The sequence below is a fragment of the Melanotaenia boesemani genome, chromosome 18, assembly GCF_017639745.1.
Source record: "Melanotaenia boesemani isolate fMelBoe1 chromosome 18, fMelBoe1.pri, whole genome shotgun sequence".
NCBI lineage: Eukaryota > Metazoa > Chordata > Actinopteri > Atheriniformes > Melanotaeniidae > Melanotaenia > Melanotaenia boesemani.
This window is the reverse complement of record NC_055699.1, coordinates 23,430,554-23,454,436: the sequence shown is the minus strand read 5'-3', so window position 1 is coordinate 23,454,436 and position 23,883 is coordinate 23,430,554. Positions and strand designations below refer to the sequence as shown.

General features: G+C 42.2%; 2 protein-coding genes across 46 annotated transcripts in view; one reads left to right on the top strand and one right to left on the bottom strand.

Annotated features, from left to right (window-relative positions):
- LOC121628724 (NACHT, LRR and PYD domains-containing protein 12-like) overlaps positions 1 to 23,883 on the top strand; it is a 2,607,341-nt gene that overhangs the window by 638,376 nt on the left and 1,945,082 nt on the right. The window lies entirely within an intron of this gene.
- The window catches only part of LOC121628726 (NACHT, LRR and PYD domains-containing protein 14-like), an 829,387-nt gene that overhangs the window by 227,077 nt on the left and 578,427 nt on the right, over positions 1 to 23,883 (bottom strand). The window lies entirely within an intron of this gene.

Here is a 23,883-nt window from a genome sequence, read left to right as displayed (position 1 = left end):
TTTTCAAAGTTATTTATCTTTTTAATAGTGTATACTGTACTGTATGTGGCCCATGTTGATGTGATCATCAACGGCCACCCACACACACACCCTTGACGTGCACATCCTTTCATTTGTCAACGTGAACGCACAGAGCGGACACAAATGGAGGTACATTGCACCAGAACCTCACAGCTACATACATGTCTCCACCACTGCCCTACCTGCCACCACCAAGGTAAGGCCTGATATTTCTGAGGAATGCCGACGACTCGTGCATTGTGACTGTGTGGATGGTGCGGAATGTAGCCAATCAGAGAGTGAGCTGACTGGGGAGTAAGGAAGTAAATAAAGTCAGAGTTCACGCCGTCTCCAGTCTATTATTTTTTTCAGGTCTGGCTTTTTCTGTTAACAATAGTCCCAAGACCTCCATTATTTCCTCGTCCTATATATCTCCTTCCATGTTGTGTGTTGTGTTTTCCAATTGTTACTATGCTTTTTCTTCTTCATTTTTTGCCGGTTGTTGCTATGGTTCTTTTACGTTTCGACGTTTGTCTGGCTCGGAGGACTAGATTGTAAATAAGTTGCGGGACAGCATTGTCATGTGTGTGTTGTTCTGTGATTACATTATCGGAGCACACCACACACAGTACGATCAAAACTGATTTTTCTATCTTTACGCGTGAGGTCTCGACCAGATAAAAGATCTCATAAGTTTCAAAAAATTGTTATGTGTGTACCAGGCCTAACACAAAAACACATAAATACACATAAATGTATTAAGTGTAATGTTTACCACTGAGCCTCAGTTGCTGTTTGTTTCACTTGTGAAGTAGCCTCTGTCTCAAACAACACCAAAATGCTCACCTGCTTAATAAGCTAGACGCCAGCCATAATTGATTAATGGATGTAACGTTTTATTTTCTCTGTCTTGAAGAGTAACAGGCGAATAGATACAGTGAGATATTAACCACACCCTCCACCCATCATTGTTTTTCATTGTTTAATTGAGCTGACCGGAACCTGTCCTACTTCATGTGGGGAGGAATGAGTAATGATGGTGCGCATTTTAGGCAGAGATTAATATTTACAGAAGTCAACAACTCATCCAAGCGCTCAGGAACAGCTTTCAGAAAGTTTAAAAAGAGGAGAAGGAAGAATAGAGGTTCCAGTGTAGAGGTCTGTGATTTTATCTAACATTAAAAATGCTGTTTAATCTGTACCAGCTAGAGGCTAGCCAAGCTGGAATAAAGCAGTTTCCCTTTAATGATGCTATAGAGCATGGGTCTCAATTTATGCCCGTGAGATGATATTTTATGGGCCCCTTATTTAACATCAAACTTTAGTGTTAGTGCGTTTTCCACAAACCTTTTCACCGTATCACTGCGTGCGCCGCGTTTCACCAATTAAACATAGCTTTGCAGTCACATGAAAACTGCACACAAACCAACCATGGCTGCATAGCAGCACAGATTCTTTACATCTAGCGGACAGAGAATGAAACGCACATGAAAGTAGCTGTCTGTGATAATGAACCTGAAGATGGTGAACCCCTGGCCTCAGAGACAAAGCTTGTTTGGAGGATAAAGTAGTTTTTGGTGGATTCTGTTCACCATTGTTACAAGGCCCCAAAATCAACTTCTCTCCCAGGGATAGGGCCAAATTCAGATATTTTTTTTAAAATAGTGGCATAAATAACTTTGTAACTGGACACCCAATCACAAATTTCTAAATATAATGCTTGAAAACCATACCAATCTTTGTAAATTAGGAGAATAAAGTGGTTTGTGTATTTCTGGGCCTCAATATATGAATGACATAAGTGAAAAAGCAGACAAACTTGAACAGTTTTCGAAAGAATAGTTCCCACCTTCCATGAGCTTTCCAGAAGTAATTAATTAGGGTCCGAGCCATACGAAGTATGGAAGGACCCTATTGTTCCTGAAATGTTTATTAGGGTCCGAGCCATACGAAGTATGGAAGGACCCTATTGTTCCTGAAATGTTTATTAGGGTCCGAGCCATACAAAGTATGGCGAGACCCTATTGTTCCTGAAATGTTTATTTTTAGGGTCCGAGCCATACAAAGTATGGCGAGACCCTATTGTAGTTGAAATGTTTATTATTATACTAAGCGCTTCAAGGCCAAATTTGACCCCCTAAACACCCATGAAAAGTTGTGAAACTTGGCACACACATCAAGCCAGGCGAAAATCGCAATATTCTAAGGTCCGCATACACTTAAATGCAAAAGTGGCTCAACAGCACCACCTACAGTCCAAAAAATTCCCCAAATGAATGGGGTCCCAAAAGTCTACTTCGACGTAGGAAGACGAAACTCGGCACACACGTGTAACACCCCGAGTCGAGCAAAAAAGTCAATCAAACACCTGTTGCCATGGCAATGGCGTGCCCGCCATTTTGGCGTCTGCAGCCATTTTTTTGCCATTTTTTGCACTTTACACACATCGTATTTGAACGAACTAGTCTGAGGGGATTTGTGCGATTTGACTCTAGACTTGGTGGGAAGCTTCCTGACAAGTTGGGGACCAAACGCTATTCAAATCTTTCTAATAGCAGAAAGCGTGTTACCGTGGCAACCAACGGAAAAACGCCTTCTCGCCATGAAACACGGTTTGCTCATATCTCCACAGAAATACATGGGATCTCCACCAAACTTGACAGTATTCATACGTGTGACACCCCAAGTCCAGCAAACAAGTCAATCGAACACCTGTTGCCATGGCAACGGGGTGGCCGCCATCTTGGATTTCATTGCCATTTGAACGAACTAGTCCAAGGGGATTCGTGCGACTGACTCCAAACTTGGTGGGAAGCTTCCTGACAAGTTGGGGACCAATCGCTCCTCAAATCTTTCTAATAGGAAAAACCGTGTTACCGTGGCAACCGACGGAAAAACCCTTCTCGCCATGAAACACGGTTGCTCATATCTCCACAGGAATAAATGGGAACTGCACCAAACGTGACAGGATTCATACTTGTTGGGTCCTTAACGCGTTACACCACCTGTTGTCATGGCAACAGTGGGTGGCGGGGTCCAGGCCGCTCGGACTTGATGGATGCCGCTTGCGGCTTTAATTTTTTCTTTTTCTCCTAAGCTCTTCGACCGAAAATTTGACCCCCTAAACACCCATGAAAAGTTGTGAAACTTGGCACACACGTCAAGCCCGGTGAAAATCGCAATATTCTAAGGTCCGCATACACTTCAATACAAAATTGGCTCAACAGCGCCACCTAGACACCCCAAAAATCACCAAATGAATGGGGTCCCAAAAGTCTACTTCGACGTAGAAACACGAAACTCGGCACACACGTGTACCACCCCAAGTCGAGCAAAAAACTCAATCAAACAATTGTTGCCATGGCAACGGGGCGCCTGCCATCTTAGCGTGTGCGGCTATTTTTTGGCCATTTTTTGCACTTTACACACATCATATTTGAACGAACTAGTCTGAGGGGATTCTTGCGACTGACTCCAAACTTGGTGGGAAGCTTCCTGACAAGTTGGGAACCAAACGCTATTCAAATCTTTCTAATAGCAGAAAGCATGTTACTGTGGCAACCGACGCAAAAAAACCTTCTCGCCATGAAACACGGCTTGCTCATATCTCCATAGAAATACATGGGATCTGCACCAAAGTTCACAATATTCATACCAGTGACACCCCAAGTCCAGCAAAGAAGTCAATCGAACACCTGTTGCCATGGCAACGGGGTGCCCGCCATCTTGGATTTCACTGCCATTTCAACGAACTAGTTTGAGGGGATTCGTGCGACAGCCTCCAAACTTGGTGGGAACCTTCTTGACAAGTTGGGGAACAAACGCTATTCAAATCTTTCTAATAGGAGAAAGCGTGCTACCGTGGCAACCGACGAAAAAACGCCTTCTCGCCATGAAACACGGTTTGCTCATATCTCCATAGGAACACATGGGAACTGCACCAAACTTGACAGGATTCATACAAGTTGACGCATTACACCACCTGTTGTCATGGCGAAATCGGGTGGCGGGGTCCAGGACGATCGGACCCGATGGATGCCGCTTGCGGCTTTAATTATTATTATACTAAGCATTTCAACGCCAAATTTGACCCCCTAAACACCCATGAAAAGTTGTGAAACTTGGCACACACATAAGACTCGGCGAAAATTTCTATATTCTAAGGTCCGCATACACATCAATGCAAAACTGGCTCAACAGCGCCACCTAGAGACCAAAAAAATCCCCAAATGAATGGGGTCCCGAAAGTCTACTTCGACGTAGGAACACGAAACTCGGCACACACGTGTAACACCCCGAGTCGAGCAAAAAAGTCAATCAAACACCTGTTGCCATGGCAACGGCGTGCCCGCCATCTTGGGTTGTTCGGCCATTTTTTTTCCATTTTTGGCACTTTACACACATCATATTTGAACGAACTAGTCTGAGGGGATTCGTGCGATTTACTCCAAACTTGGTGGGAAGCTTCCTGTCAAGTTGGGGACCAAACGCTATTCAAATCTTTCTAATAGCAGAAAGCGTGTTACCGTGGCAACCGACGGAAAAACGCCTTCTCACCATGAAACACGGTTTGCTCATACCTCCATAGAAATACATGGGAACTGCACCAAAGTTCACAGTATTCATACATGTAACACCCCAAGTCCAGCAAAGAAGTCAATCGAACACCTGTTGCCATGGCAACGGAGTGCCCGCCATCTTGGATTTCATTTCCATTTGAACGAACTAGTCTGAGGGGATTCGTGCGACCGACTCCAGACTTGGTGGGAAGCTTCCTGACAAGTTGGGGACCAAATGCTATTCAAATCTTTCTAACAGCAGAAAGCGTGTTACCGTGGCAACCGACGGAAAATGACCTCGCCATGAAACACGGTTTGCTCATATCTCCATAGAAATACATGGGATCTCCACCAAAGTTGACAGTATTCATACGTGTGACACCCCAAGTCCAGCAAAGAAGTCAATCAAACACCTGTTGCCATGGCGACAGGGTGCCCGCCATCTTGCAATTCACTGCCATTTGAACGAACTAGTCTGAGGGGATTTGTGCCACTGACTCCATACTTGGTGGGAAGCTTCCTGACAAGTTGGGGACCAAACGCTATTCAAATCTTTCTTTTTTTTTTTTTTTTTTACCCTGTCCTGTCCAGCATCCTAACATACAGAACGGTGGTCTGTGTGCCATATTTTGCTTGACAGATTTGCTCTACCAAGGGAGACATGTTATATACATGGCTGCCCTTGATATTTTTATTATTTTTATTGTAATCTTATTTTCTTTAGTCTTATATGTCAGTGCCGAACCTGACAGGGAGATAGAGGAAGAAAGAGAGAGAGAAAAAAAAAGGGAGAGAAAAGGGCAGGATTAAAATGTGGAAATAACAGTTGTCTATGCTGCCCAGAACATATCACAAAAAAAAAAAAAAAAACAACAATATAAACTACCACAGTACTACATGATACCGAAAGAAAGATAGAATGATGATAATATAAAAAATTACAATAGTCATCAAACGTACCTGCAGATGAACGTACCAACACACAAACATCAGCTACATCTAGTGAGAAGCAGATGGAGAGAAGAGCACGTTTGTGAGCATGCACGTGTTAATATGCATGTGTGGCCATGCAACAGGGAGGAAATGTGTACCAGCAAGGGGGCCGCGATCACGCCGCACCCCGAAGCATCAGCGGGGGACGGGGGGAGCCCGAGGCCCCAAAGGCCAAGCAGATCCACAGAGTACCAAGCCCGGGACAGCCAAAGCAGACAGAGCAGCGGCCCACCCGGTCCAGAGCAGAGGGATCCCCAAACCGGAACCCCCGGCGCGACGGGGCTGGGGCACCGGGCAGCCCAGGGTGATGGCGAGCAGGCCCAGTGGGCGCCGGGCGCTGCGGCGCGGGCCGCACGGAGGGCAGGCGCCCCACAGGCCCAAGGGCCACCCCCTCCCCCCGGCAAAGCCCCACCCAGGAACCCAACGGGGCCCGACCGCCCCAGGCAAAGCCACCGTGGGCCACACCAACCCAACACCAAGGCCAGGCACCCCAGGGACAAGAACATGTTCGCCGGTGTCCCGCCCCCCCCCCCCCCAAAAAAAAAAAAAAAAAACCCAACCCTTACCCATTCACCCCCCCCCACCACCACCACCACCACCAGGGGCAGCCCAGGGAGTCTAGGGCCTGGTGGGCCCCAGACCCGACCCTCTCCACATACACGCACCCACACAACCACATACATTCTCCCCGGGGTCTCACCAGCCCCCCGACGCGGCACCGAGGGCAGCCCCCAGGGCAGATGGCGCCCAGCAGCACCCCACACAGGACTCCAAGCAGGCACCGAACCTCCACCCCTCGCAGCCCCGAGCGCATCCCGGGACACGAGGGCGTAGGAAGACCCCGGCCCCCCTGCCCCCCAGCCTGAGTTGTGTGTGCATGAGTATGGGCTATTTATAATGCAATTAAAAACTTGAAGGAGCCATGAGATGGTGATGGGTCCCACTGCTGCCAGGCAGCAGGACCCCCTCAGGACTCCCTCAGTGTGTGTGAGTGTGTGTTATGTGTGTAGTGCAGTACTGTTAAATGTGGTAGTGTCTAACATGTAAATAAAATCGGGGGGAGAGAGGTCACAACTGGGAGAGAGATCCCCGTCCCAGGCAGCCAACTCCCCAGCTGGCCGCTGTAGGCGCCCCCGCCCCCCCAAGACCACCCGAGGGAAGAGAGGCAAAGGCCCGGCCCCGCCAAGAGCCCAGCGCACGAGCGCCCCGGACGCCCACCCACCCCCGGCAGCCCACGCCACCACACCAGGGGACCAGAGAGCCCCAGGCCGCACACACGCATCCTGGTCGGGTCCAAGGCACAGCGCCCCCATCCTCCCCGAAGGAGCCCCCGGCGGGAGGGGAGAGAGCGAGAAGGAGAGCAGACTCCATCCCCACTGCCCACCAGGACTACCGCCGCCCCCCTTCCCCCTACCCCTCCCTTAGACCCAACGGACACATTGTAATCCCAAGGGTACCTGCCCGGTATCGGATCGGCCCGACCCCGATGGCATGCCCAGGGCGGCCAAGCCCCCCCGAGGCCCAGGAAGGGCCCACCGAGCTGGAGGGAGGCAGCCCCCAGACCCCGGGGCACCCACCCCCCGCCCGGCCCCCACCCCAGCAACCCGGCCGCCCAGCCCCAGGCCAGCCCCCCAACCGCCCCGGACCCCCAGTCGCCCCCCGGCCCGCCCCCAGTGAGCACCAGCCCCCAGGCCCCCAAGGCCCCGGAGCCAGTCAGCCACACCGTCCCCTACTCAGTGGCCCCCCCGACCACCGACCCAGAGAAACGGCCAGGGCCGATGGACCCCCAAGGCCCCCCAGCCAGCCCCACTCCTGACCCCCACAGAACGACTAGACCCCAGCACCCCTTCCCACTACGTGATGTGACTAATCAGCGGGGTTCAGGAAGACTGAGAGTTAACTGATTGGTGTTTAATGGATGCCGATACAGATTCTAGACTGATGTGATCCAACAGGAGATTTCTGTACTGGTTAATATTTGAATTGTTTTTAGACTTCCTGTTCACTAGAATAGTTTTCTTTGCGATACATAAGGCCGTGAGGACCATATGTGCTTTGTTAGTGTCTATATTAATGTCACTTAGGTCACCCAGTAAACAAAGTTTTGGACATGCAGGAATGTTACATCTAACCCATGTTGATAAATCCTCACAGACCTTATTCCAGAACTTCTGGACAGGTGCACAAAGCCATAAAGTGTGTAAGTAATCATCTGCTGTGTTACCTGTGCACTGTGTGCAGATATCGGAGTGATTAAGACCCATCTTGAACATCCTTTGTCCTGTATAATGCGTTCTATGGAGGACTTTGTATTGTATGAGTTGTAAATTTGGGCTGTCTGTCATATTAAAGGCATTAAGACATATTTGTAACCAAAATGGTTGACTAGGATTGATGGATAAATCTATCTCCCATTTTGAAGTAGGTAGGGAATTTGAGTCATCTATTTTTAACATTAATCTGTATATTTTTGAAAGTAATTTGGGGGTACAGAAGTCCATAAAATCTGCTACTATTGGAGGAAGTTCCAGATCTGTTCGGTGAAGGGGGAATTTTGTGTGTATTACGGTTTTGAGCTGTTGATATTCTAAGAATCTGTTGCTGTTAATCCCATATTGTGATGAGAGTGTATTAAAAGATAACATGTTTCTATTATGGATAATGTGTTCAAAGTATTTAATTCCTTGGTTAATCCATTGGTTAAAGTTTAGCATATTTTTGTTTAGTAGAATATCAGGATTGTTCCAGATGGGTGTGAGTTTACATGGTATTATTGAGGAGTTGGTTTTATTGAGAAATTCCCACCAGGCTATCAGAGAAGTGCTGATGTTGACACTTTTAAAGCACTTTTGTTTTTTTATACTTAAGCTGAAAAAAGGGAGATCAGAAATTTCCAGATTGTCACAAAATGTTTGTTCTATGTCTATCCACAGGTCATCTAGTGGACTAGGTTTGAGCCATTTTAGGACATATTGCAATCTATTAGCTAGGAAGTAATGCTGAAAGTTAGGCAAGTCTAATCCTCCTCTATCTTTCGGCTTCTGTAAAGTTTTTAAACTGATCCGGGGTGGTTTATTTTTCCAGAGAAATCGGGAGATGTGTGATTCTAGCGATTTAAACCAGGTAGAGGGGGGTTTCATAGGAATCATAGAAAACAAATAGTTGATTTTGGGTAGAACCATCATTTTTATGGTGGCGACTCTCCCCATGAGTGAAATGGGTAGAGATTTCCAGCGAGCAAGATCATCTTCTATAGTCTTAAGAAGGTGAGTGTGATTAAGTTTTGTTAGTTCTGAGAGCCTGGAGGGAATATTTACACCCAGGTATCTAATGTTACCTGATTTTAAGGTGATGCTGGGTAGATTTTGAAAGCTACAGTTGATGGGTAGAACTGTACTCTTAGACCAGTTAACGGAGTAGTCCGACAGTGATGAGAATTTATTAATGAGTGAGATTGTTTCAGATAGAGAGGTTTGTGAGTTCTGGAGGAATAGTAAAACGTCATCAGCATAAAGACTTATTTTATGAAATATATTTTTTGGCTGAATGCCTTTAATAGCTTTATTTTGTCTAATTGCAGCGGCTAGCGGTTCAATAAATATAGCAAAAAGTGAGGGAGATAGTGGACAACCTTGTCTGGTACCCCTTTGTAGATTAAAACTTGGAGAGGTCTGGTCGTTTGTTCTAACACGCGCATTAGGAGAACTGTATAAGATTTTAATCCAGCTAATGAAAGATGGGCCAAAGCCGAATCTGTTTCGAGTAGCTAGTAAATATTTCCAGTTAACACGATCAAAAGCTTTCTCTGCATCTAAAGAAACTATTATTGTTTCCAGGTTATTGATGGTAGAATAATCTATTATATTAATTAGTCTCCGCATGTTAACAGTGGAATATCTGCCCTTTATAAAGCCTGTTTGATCAGGGTGTATAATGAGAGGAGTTACTTTCTCTAACCTTCCAGCTAATGCTTTGCAAATTATTTTAAGGTCTGCATTTATCAGTGATATGGGTCTGTAGCTAGATGGTATTGTGGGGTCTTTACCTGGTTTTAATAGTACAGTAATGGTGGCAGAGTTTATGTTTGGGGGTAAGTAACCATTTTCCTTTATTTGTGTCACCATTTTGAAAAATGTTGGGGCCAGTATTGACCAGAATTCTTTATAGAACTCTGCTGGGAAGCCATCCGGACCTGGGGCTTTTTTACAGGGCATATGTTTAAGGGCTTCATGTAGCTCCTCCATTGTGAGGGGGGAATCTAAGGCCGTGACTTGTTCCTGCTGTAAACCTGGAAGATCTATGTTGTTAAGAAAATGATGGATATCATTGTCTGATGGATCTAAGTGTGATGTATACAGAGTTTTATAGAAATCTCTAAAGATGTTGTTTATTGCATCTGGGTCATGCGTATATTACCTATTGAATCTTTAACAGCCGATATGGTAGATTTTTCCTTATTTATTTTTAACTGGTTAGCTAAAAATCTTCCGGATTTATTACTGTGTTCAAATGTCTCCAAGCGTAATCTTTGCACCAGAAATCCTGTTCTCTTGTTGATTATTTCATTTAATTCCAGTCTAGCCTTCCTTATTTGGTTCATCGTTGATTCATCTGGTAAAGCACTGTAGGTGTCCTCTAATGATTTAATTCTTATTTCTAATTCTAATATTTTTGAGTTTTCGTTCTTTTTTTTATGTGACGCAAAAGAGATGATTTTGCCTCGCATTACCGCTTTCCCTGCTTCCCACAGAACACATGCTGAGACTCCTGGTTTGTCATTGTTTTCTAAGTATATAGCCCATTCTTTTGTGAAGTAGCTGATAAAGTCGGGATCTTTAAGCAACGCTGTATTAAATCTCCAGCTTTTAGTCGGTGGTGTGATTCTCGTGTTCCTCAAAGTAAAGGAAACTGGGCCATGGTCGCTGATAGTGATGGGGTGAATCTGGGTCTCTGAAATCTCACTCACCAAAGAGCTGCTAACCAGAAAATAATCTAGCCTAGAGTATGAATGGTGAACTGAGGAAAAGAAGGTGTACTCTCTGATATTAGGGTGATAAGACCGCCATATATCGCAAAGTCCAAAATCTTCCATATATTGTTTTACAGTGTTTGTGGATTGCCAGTTTCGATGATTTACAGTGTTACTAGACCTATCAGCTGAGCCCAGAACCATGTTAAAATCCCCTCCTGCGATCAGTGTGCTATCTGTGTGTTCAGAAAGTGATGTGAAGAAAGAGTGAAAGAAGGAGGGATCATCAACATTTGGGCCATATAAGTTAGCTAAGCATAACTTCATATTTTGAATAGATAATTTTACTATGATGAATCTCCCTTCTGGATCTGTGATAACGCTGATTTCTGTGAATGTTATTTTTCTATTTATCAAAATGGCTACCCCTCTCTGTCTGGAGTTAAAACAGGCTGAGTAAACATGAGGAAACTGGGTTGTAGAGAGAGCATTAACTGATGTTTTTGTCATATGAATCTCCTGTAAGAACACAATGTCTGCCTGCAGATCATTTAATCTATTAAAGATTTTTAGTCTCTTCTCTCTGGTCCCAGCTCCGTGCACATTCCAAGTGATAAATCTAAGGATGGTCATGCTTGTGGTGAAAAAGTGAGTGTTGGATGCTTCTTGTTAATATAAATGTGTGTGTGTGTGTGTGTGTGTGTGTGTGTGTAAGTGTATGAATATGTATGCGTAATGTTGTATGCCTGTGTTGAATGTTATTAAATGTACTTGAATTAATAAATGTGAGTGTTGGGTTATATATGCAGGTATTACTAAATGTACTGTGCAGCTTAGCATTAGTGTTATATGGTTCTGTGAGGTGGCAGCTAGAAAAAAAGGAAAACAAAAAAGAGTGCAGAGAGAGAGGAAAAGAAGAATAAAACAGGAAGAAAACGACAAAAAAGAGGGGGAAGTGGGTGAAAAAAGAAAACGAACCCATAAAATATAAGTCCATTTTGTGAACATTAGAGACTGGCAGTATTATTGTCTATTGTGAACAAACATTAAACTCTGTGACTTAAGCCCAGTGAGTCTGATTAGCGTTTATAACACCTGTGCAAAGTGTGCAGAGTGTGGATACATATCTGAGGTCAGTAGAGCCAGGGAGTGGTGTTATGGTCACGATATAGCTGTCCATTAACGTAAAGCTTGTCCACCGAGATGACAGCGCGGGCTCCTCCGTCCAGGAATTTCCTCCTGATGGGGAACAAGATCTTGCGACGCTCCTGGATTTCTCTGGGAAACTGATCGCTCATGCTAAGGTCAGTCCCACTAAGCTGTCTGCCGCAACGCTTCACCTCTTCTTTTTCTTTGTGGAGAACGAATTTAGCTACTATCGGCCTGGGTCTGCCCTCCGGTTTTTTTTTCCCTATGCGGTGAACCCGATGAAAAGAGATGGCTTTTACCTTTTCCTCTGGAAGTTTAAGGTTGGATCTGATGAATTTTTTAACAGCTGCCTCTGTATCTTCCTCCACCTGCTCTGGGATCCCTGAAATAACTAGGTTATCTCTCATGCTACGGCCCTGTAGATCTAGGACTAACTCTTTCATTTTTTTATTTTCCACTGATAGTTGGCTTACTCCTTCGGTGAGGGTTTTCACCGAGTCTTTGAGGATGTTGTTCTCCGTAGCAAGAGCTTCCACCTGCTTTTGGCTATATTCCAAACTTTCCCTTAAAGATTTAAACTCACGATGAAGAACTTCCAGCAGGGAGAGCCGGGCATCGAGACTGGATAGCTTCCCGTCGATGGAGATTAGAATATCCGTCGTATCGCTGCCGGTTGGAGACACTGGGCTGGTCGCTTCGGGGGATTCCGCCGGGCGAACTCTTTTAGAACTGCAGCCGGTTTTTGAGGCCGTCGCTGCAGCATTAGACTTGCCCATTACGATCCGCTGGAAGCTTTCTTCGATGAAATCCGTCGGGCTGATGAGATCTTCTTCGATGTGATCCAGAGTGACCGGGTTAGTGTGGTTTGGAGTATATATATATATATATATTATTATTTTTTTTTATATTTCCCTGTTAGCTTGTGGCGTTTTGTTTGTTTTTAGTAGCGCGCCATGTTGATTCTGCCAAGTCTCGCCAAGTCTCGCGTTACAGCATTCTCACATCTATTCAAATCTTTCTAATAGCAGAAAGCATGTTACCGTGGCAACCGACGGGAAAACACCTTCTCGCCATGAAACACGGTTTGCTCATATCTCCATAGAAATAGATGGGATCTGCACCACACTTGACAGTATTCATACGTGTAACATCCCAAGTCCAGCGAAAAAGTCAATCAAACACCTGTTGCCATGGCAACGGGGTCCTCTCCATCTTGGATTTCACTGCCATTTGGACGAACTACTCCGAGGGGATTCGTGCGACCGACTCCAAACTTAGTGGGAACATTCATGAGAAGTTGGGGACCAAACGCTATTCAAATATTTCTATTAGGACAAAGCCTGTAACTGCGGCAACCATGAAAACAAGCCTTCTCGCCATGAAACACGGTTTGCTCATATCTCCATAGAAATAGATGGGAACTGCACCAAACTTGAGAGGATTCATACTTCTTGGGTCCTTAAAGCATTACACCACCTGTTGTCATGGCAACATAGCATGTTAGCTAGCATATTAGCATGCAAGCAAAAAATGCTAACTAGGTATATCAACATTTCAGATTGTCAGCTGGACGTTTTACTGTGTTACGTACCATGTTAACAGGTTACCTACCATGCTAGGAAAAGGTGTATGAGACGGGTGGCGGGGTCCAGGACGCTCGGACCCGATGGATGCCGCTTGCGGCTTTAATTATAGTTACTACTTCTCACAAAAGGTAATTGTGTTAGTAACAGAGTTATAGCATTATAAATATAACTAATTACTGTTCCCTTTCAAAGGAACTGTGCTTTCATTTGCATGTTAATTTCTTTATAAATAAAAACTGAATGTTAGATCAGAGTAATAAATAAAATAGAAACTTAATGGAATAAAATACTAAACAGAATCTCACTAATTTCAGGGTGCTGGATGTTGTGGCTCCGTCTCTTTCCCAGGAGAGGTGCTTCATGTGATAACAACCAGTATAAAGAACCTGTTTATTTCTGGTCATACTGAACATTTCTCATAATGTTCTTGTCTTTTATCTCTAAGTGAAAAGTGATGTCTGTGGTTCCAGTTTAAAAACTCTGTCAGCTGACAGAGGGCTTATGTCAGAAAACACATCAACCAGCTGAAAATCTAAAAAATTAGTTTTTTAAAAGGGAGGTAAAGATACAAACACTTTCCCAGACTTTACAGGAGAAAGAGAAGAAAAGGAAGAGAGAAAGTAGCAGAGCAAGAGATAAGACAAGAGTCAACATCAGACCAAGGTTATAATAGTTTTGGATTTTTTATTAGTTTTAGTTTTTATTTCGTTTTGAATTTTTATTTTCAAATTCAGTTAGTTTTAATTAGTTTTTAAGAACAAATTTTCTAGTTTTTATTAGTTTTCGTTTTTTAAAAATGCTTAGTTTTAGTTTTTATTAGTTTTAGTGTTAGTTTTAGATTTGTTTTTTCTAAATTAGAGTATTTGCCAGGAATTTGCAAAATTCAAAATAATCAGAATAAGCACTGTATAATAAAAACTTAAGATACACTTTTTAAAAACTGTATCAGGAGGAAACATGAACAGCCAACGACAAATCATATACAACAGCCCATAAGACAGTAGCCTTAAGTAAAAAAAAAAATGTGTGCAATGCTGCTTCTGAGATAGTGTTCTAGGTAAAAATCAACATAACCAACATACTAAAGACACATCAACATAACATGAATCCATTCAAGAGACAATTCACAGACCTTGGCAGCCAGGAGTCTAAAGGAGTTCAATCTAACTCATCATGAACAACCTCAACAATCCAACAAACTCTAGACCAGAGCTTTAATTCATTCAGATTAAACAATTCACAATTAACTACATAAAGAATTGAACTAGAGGTGCAGCAACTTTAGTACAAATCACTGCATCTGTTTAACAGTACAGGACTTTACATGTTATACTGGACATTATAAAGCTGTGAATATTTTAGACACTGAAAGTGAACGTGTCTGATAGAACGCAGAGCCAGCAGCTGGTTAAGATTCTGATGTATCTCAGCTGGACACTGATGTGCTTTTCTTTTCTTTTCAGAATTAAAAGTTTAGTTTCCCAGAAAGACCAGGAGAAAATCATCCATGAATCCATCTCCAGCAGGCTGGATTACTGTAATGGTCTTTTAACAGGACTTCCTAAAAAGAGCATTAAACATCTGCAGCTCATCCAGAACGCTGCTGCTAGAGTTTTAACCAGGACTAAGAGATCTGAACACATCACACCAGTTTTGAAATCTTTACACTGGCTTTCAGTCAATCACAGAATAGATTTTAAAACCCTTCTGATTGTTTACAAATCCTAGAACAGTTTAGGCCCAGAATACATCTGTGATATGTTCAGAGAATATAAACCTAGCAGAGCTCTTAGGTCCAAAGACTCTGGTCAACTAGTCCAGACCAGAGTCCAGACTAAACCTGGAGAAGAAGCATTTAGCTGTTATGCAGCAAACAAATGGAACAAACTGCCAGTGGAGATTAAACTTTCACCAAATGTAGACATTTTTAAATCCAGGTTAAAAACATTTCTTTTCTCATGCACCTATACATGAAATCTGCATGTTAGCTTTTTAACTTATCTTGCTTTTAATCATTTTAATGTAATTTATGATTTTATTGTGATTCTTGCTATGTGCTGCTGCCTTCTACTGTTTCTTAATATCTTTAATGCTTTTGTTTTATGTAAAGCACTTTGAATTGTCCTGTACATGAAATGTGCTGTACGAATAAACTGCCTTTCCTTCTATGCTAAACATACATAACCTGCTGTCCAACACTGTAAACAAAAACTAATTTAAGCCTCTCAAATTCAGCTTTTCAAGATTTTGTGTGTGACTGTGTGTGTAGGTCTGTTTGCGTATGTGTGTGCATGTGCGAGACTGTGTGTGTGTGTAACTGACAGTGTGTCTGTGACTCACGTTCCCTCCCCATGCTGCTCGGCCTGGCTGAAGCTGATCAATCCGTGGAGGGGGGCAGAAAGGCTACCTGGTCCAGGTGCTCATGGTTAACCTTCATGTGCAGCTTTTCAAATGGATTTTCAGATTTGTGGTTTTTCCTTCCACATATTTTACCACCTGCTTCTTCAATAAGACACTTTATCTTTGACATGGTCATAACGTAAGAAATCCCAAATAGGACTCTCCTCGCTTTCTCCTAACTTTCTCCGTAGCATCGCGCTAGCGGCGCGGGCGGACACGCTGTTGACACGTGACGTCACGGCCGTACGACGCAGACACCTGGCGTAAATCCGGCAGAGTGAAGTAAATAGATTTCATATCAACCCGGCGGCCTTATGTATGAAATAAATTTACAAAAAACGAAAACAAAGGACATTTTTGCTTTCATTTTAGTTTGTTTTAGTTCATTTTGTAAACACACAATACAGTTTCAGTTAGTTTTCGTCTTTTTAAAAACTCTCGTTTTTATTTTAATTTCAGTTAACGAGAATGTTTTTTTAATTTTAGTTTTCGTTTTTTCATTAGTTTTCTTTAACTATAATAACCTTGCATCAGACTGGCTTTTACTGGCTGGAGAGATCTCAGAGAAGAGACAGGATGTAAGATGGATTTTGAACTAGCCGTTGTTAAGAGGCGCCAAAACGGGAATGTGCACTGACGTTGTCAACGCACAGAATTGTGGGAGAAATGGCCACTTTCGGTGTACCCCCACATCTGTTTACATCAGTTCTGCAGTGGCTCTCGTATTTTTAATCTCTGTCTTATTCAGAATTTCTGACGAGAATTTCATCTTATCATTTTTTTTCCCTGAGTTGTGTCCTCGGCTGCAGCAGCAGCTTCGTGATCAGCACACAAAAAGGAAATTGACCAGAAGCTTTTCATCCTCCGTTTCTGTCTTGGTGCAGTGAATAAGTTGGATAAACATCCCAGAGAACAGTGGACTTCTGCAAGAACTTTGAAGGTGATGTGGTTTTAGCTTACTGTGGTTAGGAAATAAAGGACAGTTTGTGCTTAATGTGAGCAGAAATAAAGATGTCTGCATTTACAACATGTCAGCTAGATGAACGAGATGATGAGAGAACATGTGGTGCACCAGAGAAATAATGTAGAAAGGGTTTGTGGCTACTGATGCAATAACGTGATTTTAAATGCAACGGTACTGATCTGGATAAAACTCCCATATATTTTCATGGACTGCTTTTGCTTATTTTTTCAAATTTTACTTTTTACATATTTTGCAAGATGTATTAAATTAATTAATCCTGTTTATTTAGACACGTCTTTATCTTTTAGAACACCCAGAATATATTCATTTTCTCCATAATGTTTATTGAATTTTTACAAAGTTTATAGATTAAGTAAAACAAACAGACAAATCAACAACAATGAGGTACAATTAAAATCAGTATTTCAGTCCATAAGAGTTCTCAGTTAATGAGTAGTGTCGTCAAAATACAGAATTTAACTATGGCCCTGTACAGGAGAGGCTATGATATCTCAGGTGTCCCCAGTAAATGAGTCGAGTCTTTGTTCTTAATATATTTAATATATTGCTTATCTTTCAGAGAGTATGTAATTCTTCCAGTGGTAAACATAGAGACAACTCTTTGAGCCATTTTGAAATTCTCGGTTTGCCCATTTCTTTCCATGACAGAGCAATCACTCTTCGCTTGTAGTATTCCTAGCTTCATGAAGATTTTTTCATAACAATTTATGCTTGTTTTTTTAGGGTATAAGCCCAATATAAAAAGTTTTGGTCCCAACACTAATTTAACTGACAGGATCTCCTGTAGCATATCTTTAACTTCTCCCCAGAATTCATTTACTTCAGGACACAACCATAGACAGCAGAGCCAAGTATCCATATCTTCTCTACATCTGTTACAGAGATCTGTGATGAGCCTGATGAATTTATTAAGTTAGTCTGGTGTGATGTACAATCGCATTAGCCAATTAAACTGTAGATATTTTAGACGCGTATCGCCTGTTTATGTTTGGGCTAACTGGCTAATTGTCATTCCCTCCCGTCCTCTCAGGTCATCCTTTTCCGTTCACCTTACTGTTCCCCTGGCCTGTCTCTCTACCATGGGGAGCAGAGCCCTGCTCTGGACCTCACTCCCATCCGAGATTCGGAACGTCGATTCTCTTCCATCATTCACATCTGCACTCAAAACCCACCTGTTTAAACTGGCCTACTACCTATAACTCTTGTTATTTTGTGTATGGTGACCTTTTGTGTAGAAAGGCGATAAGAAATAAAATGTATTATTATTATTATTATTATTATTATTAATAATAATAATAATAACAATAACATAAATTTACAGGCTTTTTCCCATTGTGTCACAGTTATTTCCTCCTGTAAATCAATTTTCCAAGCATTGAGTTTAGAGACAGAAGATTCTCAAGGAGATGTCATCAGCAACTCAGAAAATTCAGAGACCATACCTTTACCACTGGGATTTTTAGTTAGAATTGTTTCTAGGGCAGACAAAGAAGGAATCATTCGGGTTATTCTGGTAAAACCTGATAAAGTTCCTTGTTTTAGGGGGATATTAAATTTAGAAACCACTTGTTTAAATGTTAGAAGTCTTCCATCCCCTCCATAGACATCCCTTACTTGTCTCACTCCCCTATCTGCCCACAATTTAAAGCCCCATTTCTGCCAGGAACAAAGTTATTATTTCCCCAAATTGGGCTAAATATGGAGCGGGGGCGGGTGTCATTTAGATATCTTCGGGTAGCCTGCAAGACATAGATCATATTTTTAATCTTTTAATCTGATTAAGTGTAATCTTTTTAAGGTGATCGTATTTGTCAGAGTAAATATAATTGAGGAGGGGCATCTTGAGGGACAAAGCTTCAATATTTCTCCATGTGACAGAATTTTCTGTGGTAAAGTAAAACATTATTGTTTTTAAGTGGTACCATAACAAATTAGGGCAATGTAACCCTCCCCTATCAAAAGGCAAGTATAATAAAGAACAAACAGAGCCTTGGTCGCCTATTATTCCATAGGAATTGGTTAAAGATTTTTTTATTTTAAGGAGAAAATCTGATGGGGGTGGTAGAGGGATATTCTGAAACGGATAAAGTACTTTGGGTAGAATGTCTATTTTCAGCACATTTGTTCTGCCGAACATTGAGATGTGGAGGTTAGACCACCGTTTCACTGACTTAGTAATAATGGCCAACATTGGGTTATAGTTATTCTGCCACTTTTTCGAAATTTGGGATGATTTAGATTCCAAGATAAGTAAAGTTGTTTACGTTTCCAAAAAAGACTGGTATATGTGGAGGGATTTGACCTTTCCTCAGCATTTAGTAGCATTATGGAGGACTTGTCATTATTATTTTTATAGCCAGATATTTCCCCAAATTTCTAAATTAAATCTAAAAAAGCTGGAATCGATGTTTCTAATTTTTTAAGAAAAAGAATCAGCCTAAAGAGCTATTTTGTGGTTGGATCTTCCAAGCTTTATACCCATAACCATATGTTCTCTTAAAGCAATGGCAAGAGGCTCAATTGCTAATAATAGAATAGGGGACAAGGGGCACTCTTGCCTGCAGCCTCTCCCTATCTCGATTATAATTAAAATATAATTTTAAATTAAAATATAATTTTAAAATTACACTTAATAAAATTAAACTAAAAAACAAAGAAAATATTGACTGAAAAATTTTGTTTTATTATATTTTGCTGATCAGGCAGGAGTGCATCTGAAGCATTTCCACTCAGAATATGCTAAGTCAGAAGATGAAACATCAATTGTTGCTCACTCTTTTTTCTGTTTATTGTAGCAATTCAGAAATTTTTTATTTTTAAGCCTAAGTTAAGCACTGGTGTAAAAATCTTTAAGAATAACATAATAAGCCTGTGTTGTAATTTAAAGTTAAAGATATTAATACTGAGAAAGATACAAGTTTTATTTGACCTTTGATGGTTATTTCAAATTTCTTTGAAGGCTAATTTAGCCTTGCTAAATACAAATAAAATGTGAACATTAATTTATTATACAGTTTTTATTTCTATAATGTTATACTGGAGGAGTTTCATAGACTTGGCAAAATAATTTTTAGTTTTACAGCATCTGTTGTGGGCACTTTTGGCAGTTTTTCTGATGCTTTTATATTGTTTATATCGATATCAGAATTATATAGTATCGACTGTAATTAAGAAATATATCATGATTAAAGTTCTGGCCATATTGTCCAGCCCTAAATATAGCCAGACGTTGTTGTCATCAGACAGCAGCAGTCTGTTTGTCCAGCAGAGGTCAGTGTTTTACCACCAGCTGTCTCAGTTTTCCTCTTCTCAGGTGAATCAGCTGTTTTCTACCTCAGTATTTAACTGCAGCATTATTTCTGTGTTTGTCCAGTTTAAAACAAACTTAAGCAGCTGTATGCAGCTGTGTTTATTTCATATAAACTTGGTACCAGTATGTTTCTACAGATAACAGGGACAGCTGTATTCAGGATGTGTGGCTGAGGAGGAAGAAATAAAGACACTATGTGGTTCTGATGGATGACCTGCTGCAGGTTTCTGTCTTAGCTGATTCAGCTCATCACAGACAGAGAAACAGCATCACAATCAGAAAAATGTTGGTTCAAAATGGTCAAAAATTAGACACAAAACATAAACTGATCTGAGATCAGCAACATTTGATTATATTGATTCTGATTGAAATGATAGAAACTCTGCTGGAAGCTCAACCAAACAACAAAAAGACTCTATCATGATTTTAAAGTCTGTCAGTGTTCAGCTCTCAGGACGTCTGAAACTTCTAACTGAATCTCTGGTTTGACTTCAGTTTCTCAGCTATTTTTACTTGTTTCCCTGTTTACTGGCTAAAGGAAAAAAATCTACTGGGAAAAGAAAAAAGACCAAGTTCTAATTAATCTGATTTCATTTTGTTTCTTTCTTCTTATTTCCAGCAGATGTTGGTCTGCAGGAGGTTTTAGATGAACATAAAATCAGTCTGAGGAGGAGATGTGAACATGTGACTGAAGGAACTGATGGAACAGGAAGTAGAACCCTCCTCAACAGGATCTACACTGAGCTCTTCATCACAGAGGGACAGAGTGAAGAGGTTAATACCCAACATGAGGTGAGGCAGCTGGAGACCGCTTCCAAGATCAACACCCTCCATGACACTCCAATCAGATGCCACGACATCTTTAAAGCCTTACCTGACCAACATGGACCAATCAGAGTGGTTCTGACCAACGGCGTCGCTGGTGTTGGAAAAACCTTCTCAGTGCAGAAGTTCACTCTGGACTGGGCAGAGGGCTTGGAGAACCAAGATGTCAGTGTGGTGGTTCTGCTTTCATTCAGGGAGCTGAACTTGATCAGAGATGATCAGTACAGTCTTCTCCAGCTGCTCCATGTTTTCCATCCAACATTACAGAAGATCCCAGCAGAGCAGCTGGCTGTCTGGAAACTTCTCTTCATCTTTGATGGTCTGGATGAAAGCAGACTTTCTCTGGACTTCAGCAACACTGAGGTTGTTTCTGATGTCACACAGAAGTCTTCAGTCAACGTGCTGCTGACAAACCTCATCAAGGGGAATCTGCTGCCCTCGGCTCTCATCTGGATCACTTCCAGACCTGCAGCAGCCAATCAGATCCCTCCTACATGTGTTGACAGGGTAACAGAAGTACGAGGCTTCACTGATGTCCAGAAGGAGGAGTACTTCAGGAGGAGATTCAGTGATGACGAGATGTCCAGCAGAATCATCTCCCACATGAAGACATCCAGGAGCCTCCACGTCATGTGTGGAATCCCAGTCTTCTGCTGGATCACTGCTACAGTTCTGGAGCACATGTTGACCACAGAGCAGAGAGGAGAGCTGCCCAAGACCATGACGGACTTGTACTCTCACTTCCTGATGGTCCAGACAAAGAGGAAGAAGAACAAGTACCATGAGGGACATAAGACGAGTCCACAGGAGCTGATGGAGGCTGACAGAGATGTTCTTCTGAAGCTGGGGAGGCTGGCGTTTGAACATCTGGAGAAAGGAAACATCATGTTCTACCAACAAGACCTGGAGCAGTGTGGTCTGGATGTCACAGAGGCCTCGGTGTTCTCAGGAGTTTGTACTGAGATCTTCAGAAGAGAGTGTGTGATCTTCCAGAAACCAGTTTACTGCTTCGTTCATCTGAGTGTTCAGGAGTTTCTGGCTGCAGTCTACATGATGCACAGTTACATCAACAGGAACACAGAGGTGCTGAAGATCCTCCTGGGTAGAAAACGCAGTAATTTATCTCCAGTGAATTTCCTGAACAGTGTCATGAAAACATCCTTTAAAAGTAAAAATGGCCACCTGGACCTGTTCACTCGCTTCCTTCATGGCCTCTCTCTGTGGTCCAACCAGAGACTCTTAGCAGGCCTGTTGGGTCAGACAGAGAACAGTCCAGAAACCATCCAGGGAGTCATCAAAACCCTGAAGAACATGAACACTGTTAACATCAGTCCTGACAGAAGCATCAACATCTTCCACTGTCTGATGGAGATGAACGACCTCTCAGTTTATCAGGAGATTCAAAAGTATCTGAATTCAAAGAAAGCGTCAAGGAAGAGACTCACTCAGGTCCAATGTTCAGCTCTGGCCTACATGCTGCAGATGTCAGAGGAGGTTCTGGATGAGTTGGACCTGATGAAGTACAACACTACAGTAGAAGGACGACGGAGACTGATCCCAGCTGTGAGGAACTGCAGGACGTTTCGGTGAGTTAATGTGTTCATGAACTTTATCAGTCAGAGTAGATCAGGAGTTTTTCTCACTTCATCAGTCATTAGTCAGATAATCTGAAATGATCAGAGAAACACAACAAGATTAAACCTGGAAAAGAAGAAAATTAAAGAGGAAATATGAAAATATTTAGAGAACTTCTTTAACTGTAAAGAAGAATAATTTAATAAAAATGTATTATGTTTTGTTTCCTTCTTTTCCACAAAACTTAATCTATTTTCTTTCTTTTTTTAACACTTTTCTGAACAATGAAAGGATGAAAGTTAGCAGCTCCTTGAGCTTCAACCTCCAGTTTTTAGTTCAGAAGTTCAGTGAAGATCATCACTGAACCACAGCTGTCACTTAATAACTGATGTAGGTTGAAAGTTAAATCTATGAACACATGAATCCTCCAGGATTTGACAACATGATGCAGCTCAGTCTTCTACATTCAAAGTATGACACTGGTACCAGATGAAGATGTTCCACTCCTGTGGATTCACAATATGACTGCAGCAGCATTACAGGGACCAGGCTGCTGAAGTCTGGGTGAACACATTATGGAAGCAAATCTTCTCCACATGAGGAGCATAAAACCTGAACGCTGCCTCTCCATGTTTAGTTCTGACTCGGGGAACAGAAAGTAGACTTGACCCTGATGACCTAAGGGATCTGGTTGGTTCATAATAAACCAGAAGATCCTGTTCTGGTTCTAAGCGACCAGGATCAGGATCAGAATGGGATTTTATTGTTAACTAAGTTTTCACATTGAAGGAATTTGTCTTGGAATGAAAATGCTAAAACAAAAATAGCTGGAAAGTAGGGCTGCACAATTAATCGGATTTTGATCGTGATCACGATTTTGGTGGCTACAATTAAATTAATCTGATCGTCAACGATATTTACATTCAAAATGCGACTCTGCTGCATGCATCTCTGATCACATACATTCTCAACCTGTAGTCTGCCAACCACCAGGGGGCGAACGCAAGGCCAAAGCTTCATTAAGCTGTCTAAATAACGAGGGCGCAGTGGCGCACCCCTTTTACAGTTGACAGCTAGTTGTACTCAGTTTTGCCAACGTAGCAACTTCGTCGCTATATTTAGCGAGTTGTCAATTGCCTCTAGCAACTTATTTTTTAAAAAAACAACAAGCGACAAATCTAGCGACTTTTTCTGGTGATATTGGAGATTTTTGGAGCCTGACGTGAAAGAGCGTATAGTTTACTCTTCAATGAGGACTGGGTGCTGCGCAGACCCCTCCCCCGTCCAAAAGCACTCAGTAGAGGCTTGTTCCTCACGCAGCAGCAGCTGCATTCAGAGCAGGAGATGATCGCGTCTGTTTCATGAGCAGGCTGAAAATTAAACATACATAGCTGCTGCTAGATGATCCCGCGCTGGCTTACTGTCAGATATTAATGTTTATTAATGAAAAGTGTGGACATAAACATTAAAAAAGTTAAAAGTGTTGTGACATGTTGCAGACTCCTAATTAAAAACAATTACACTTAAAAAAT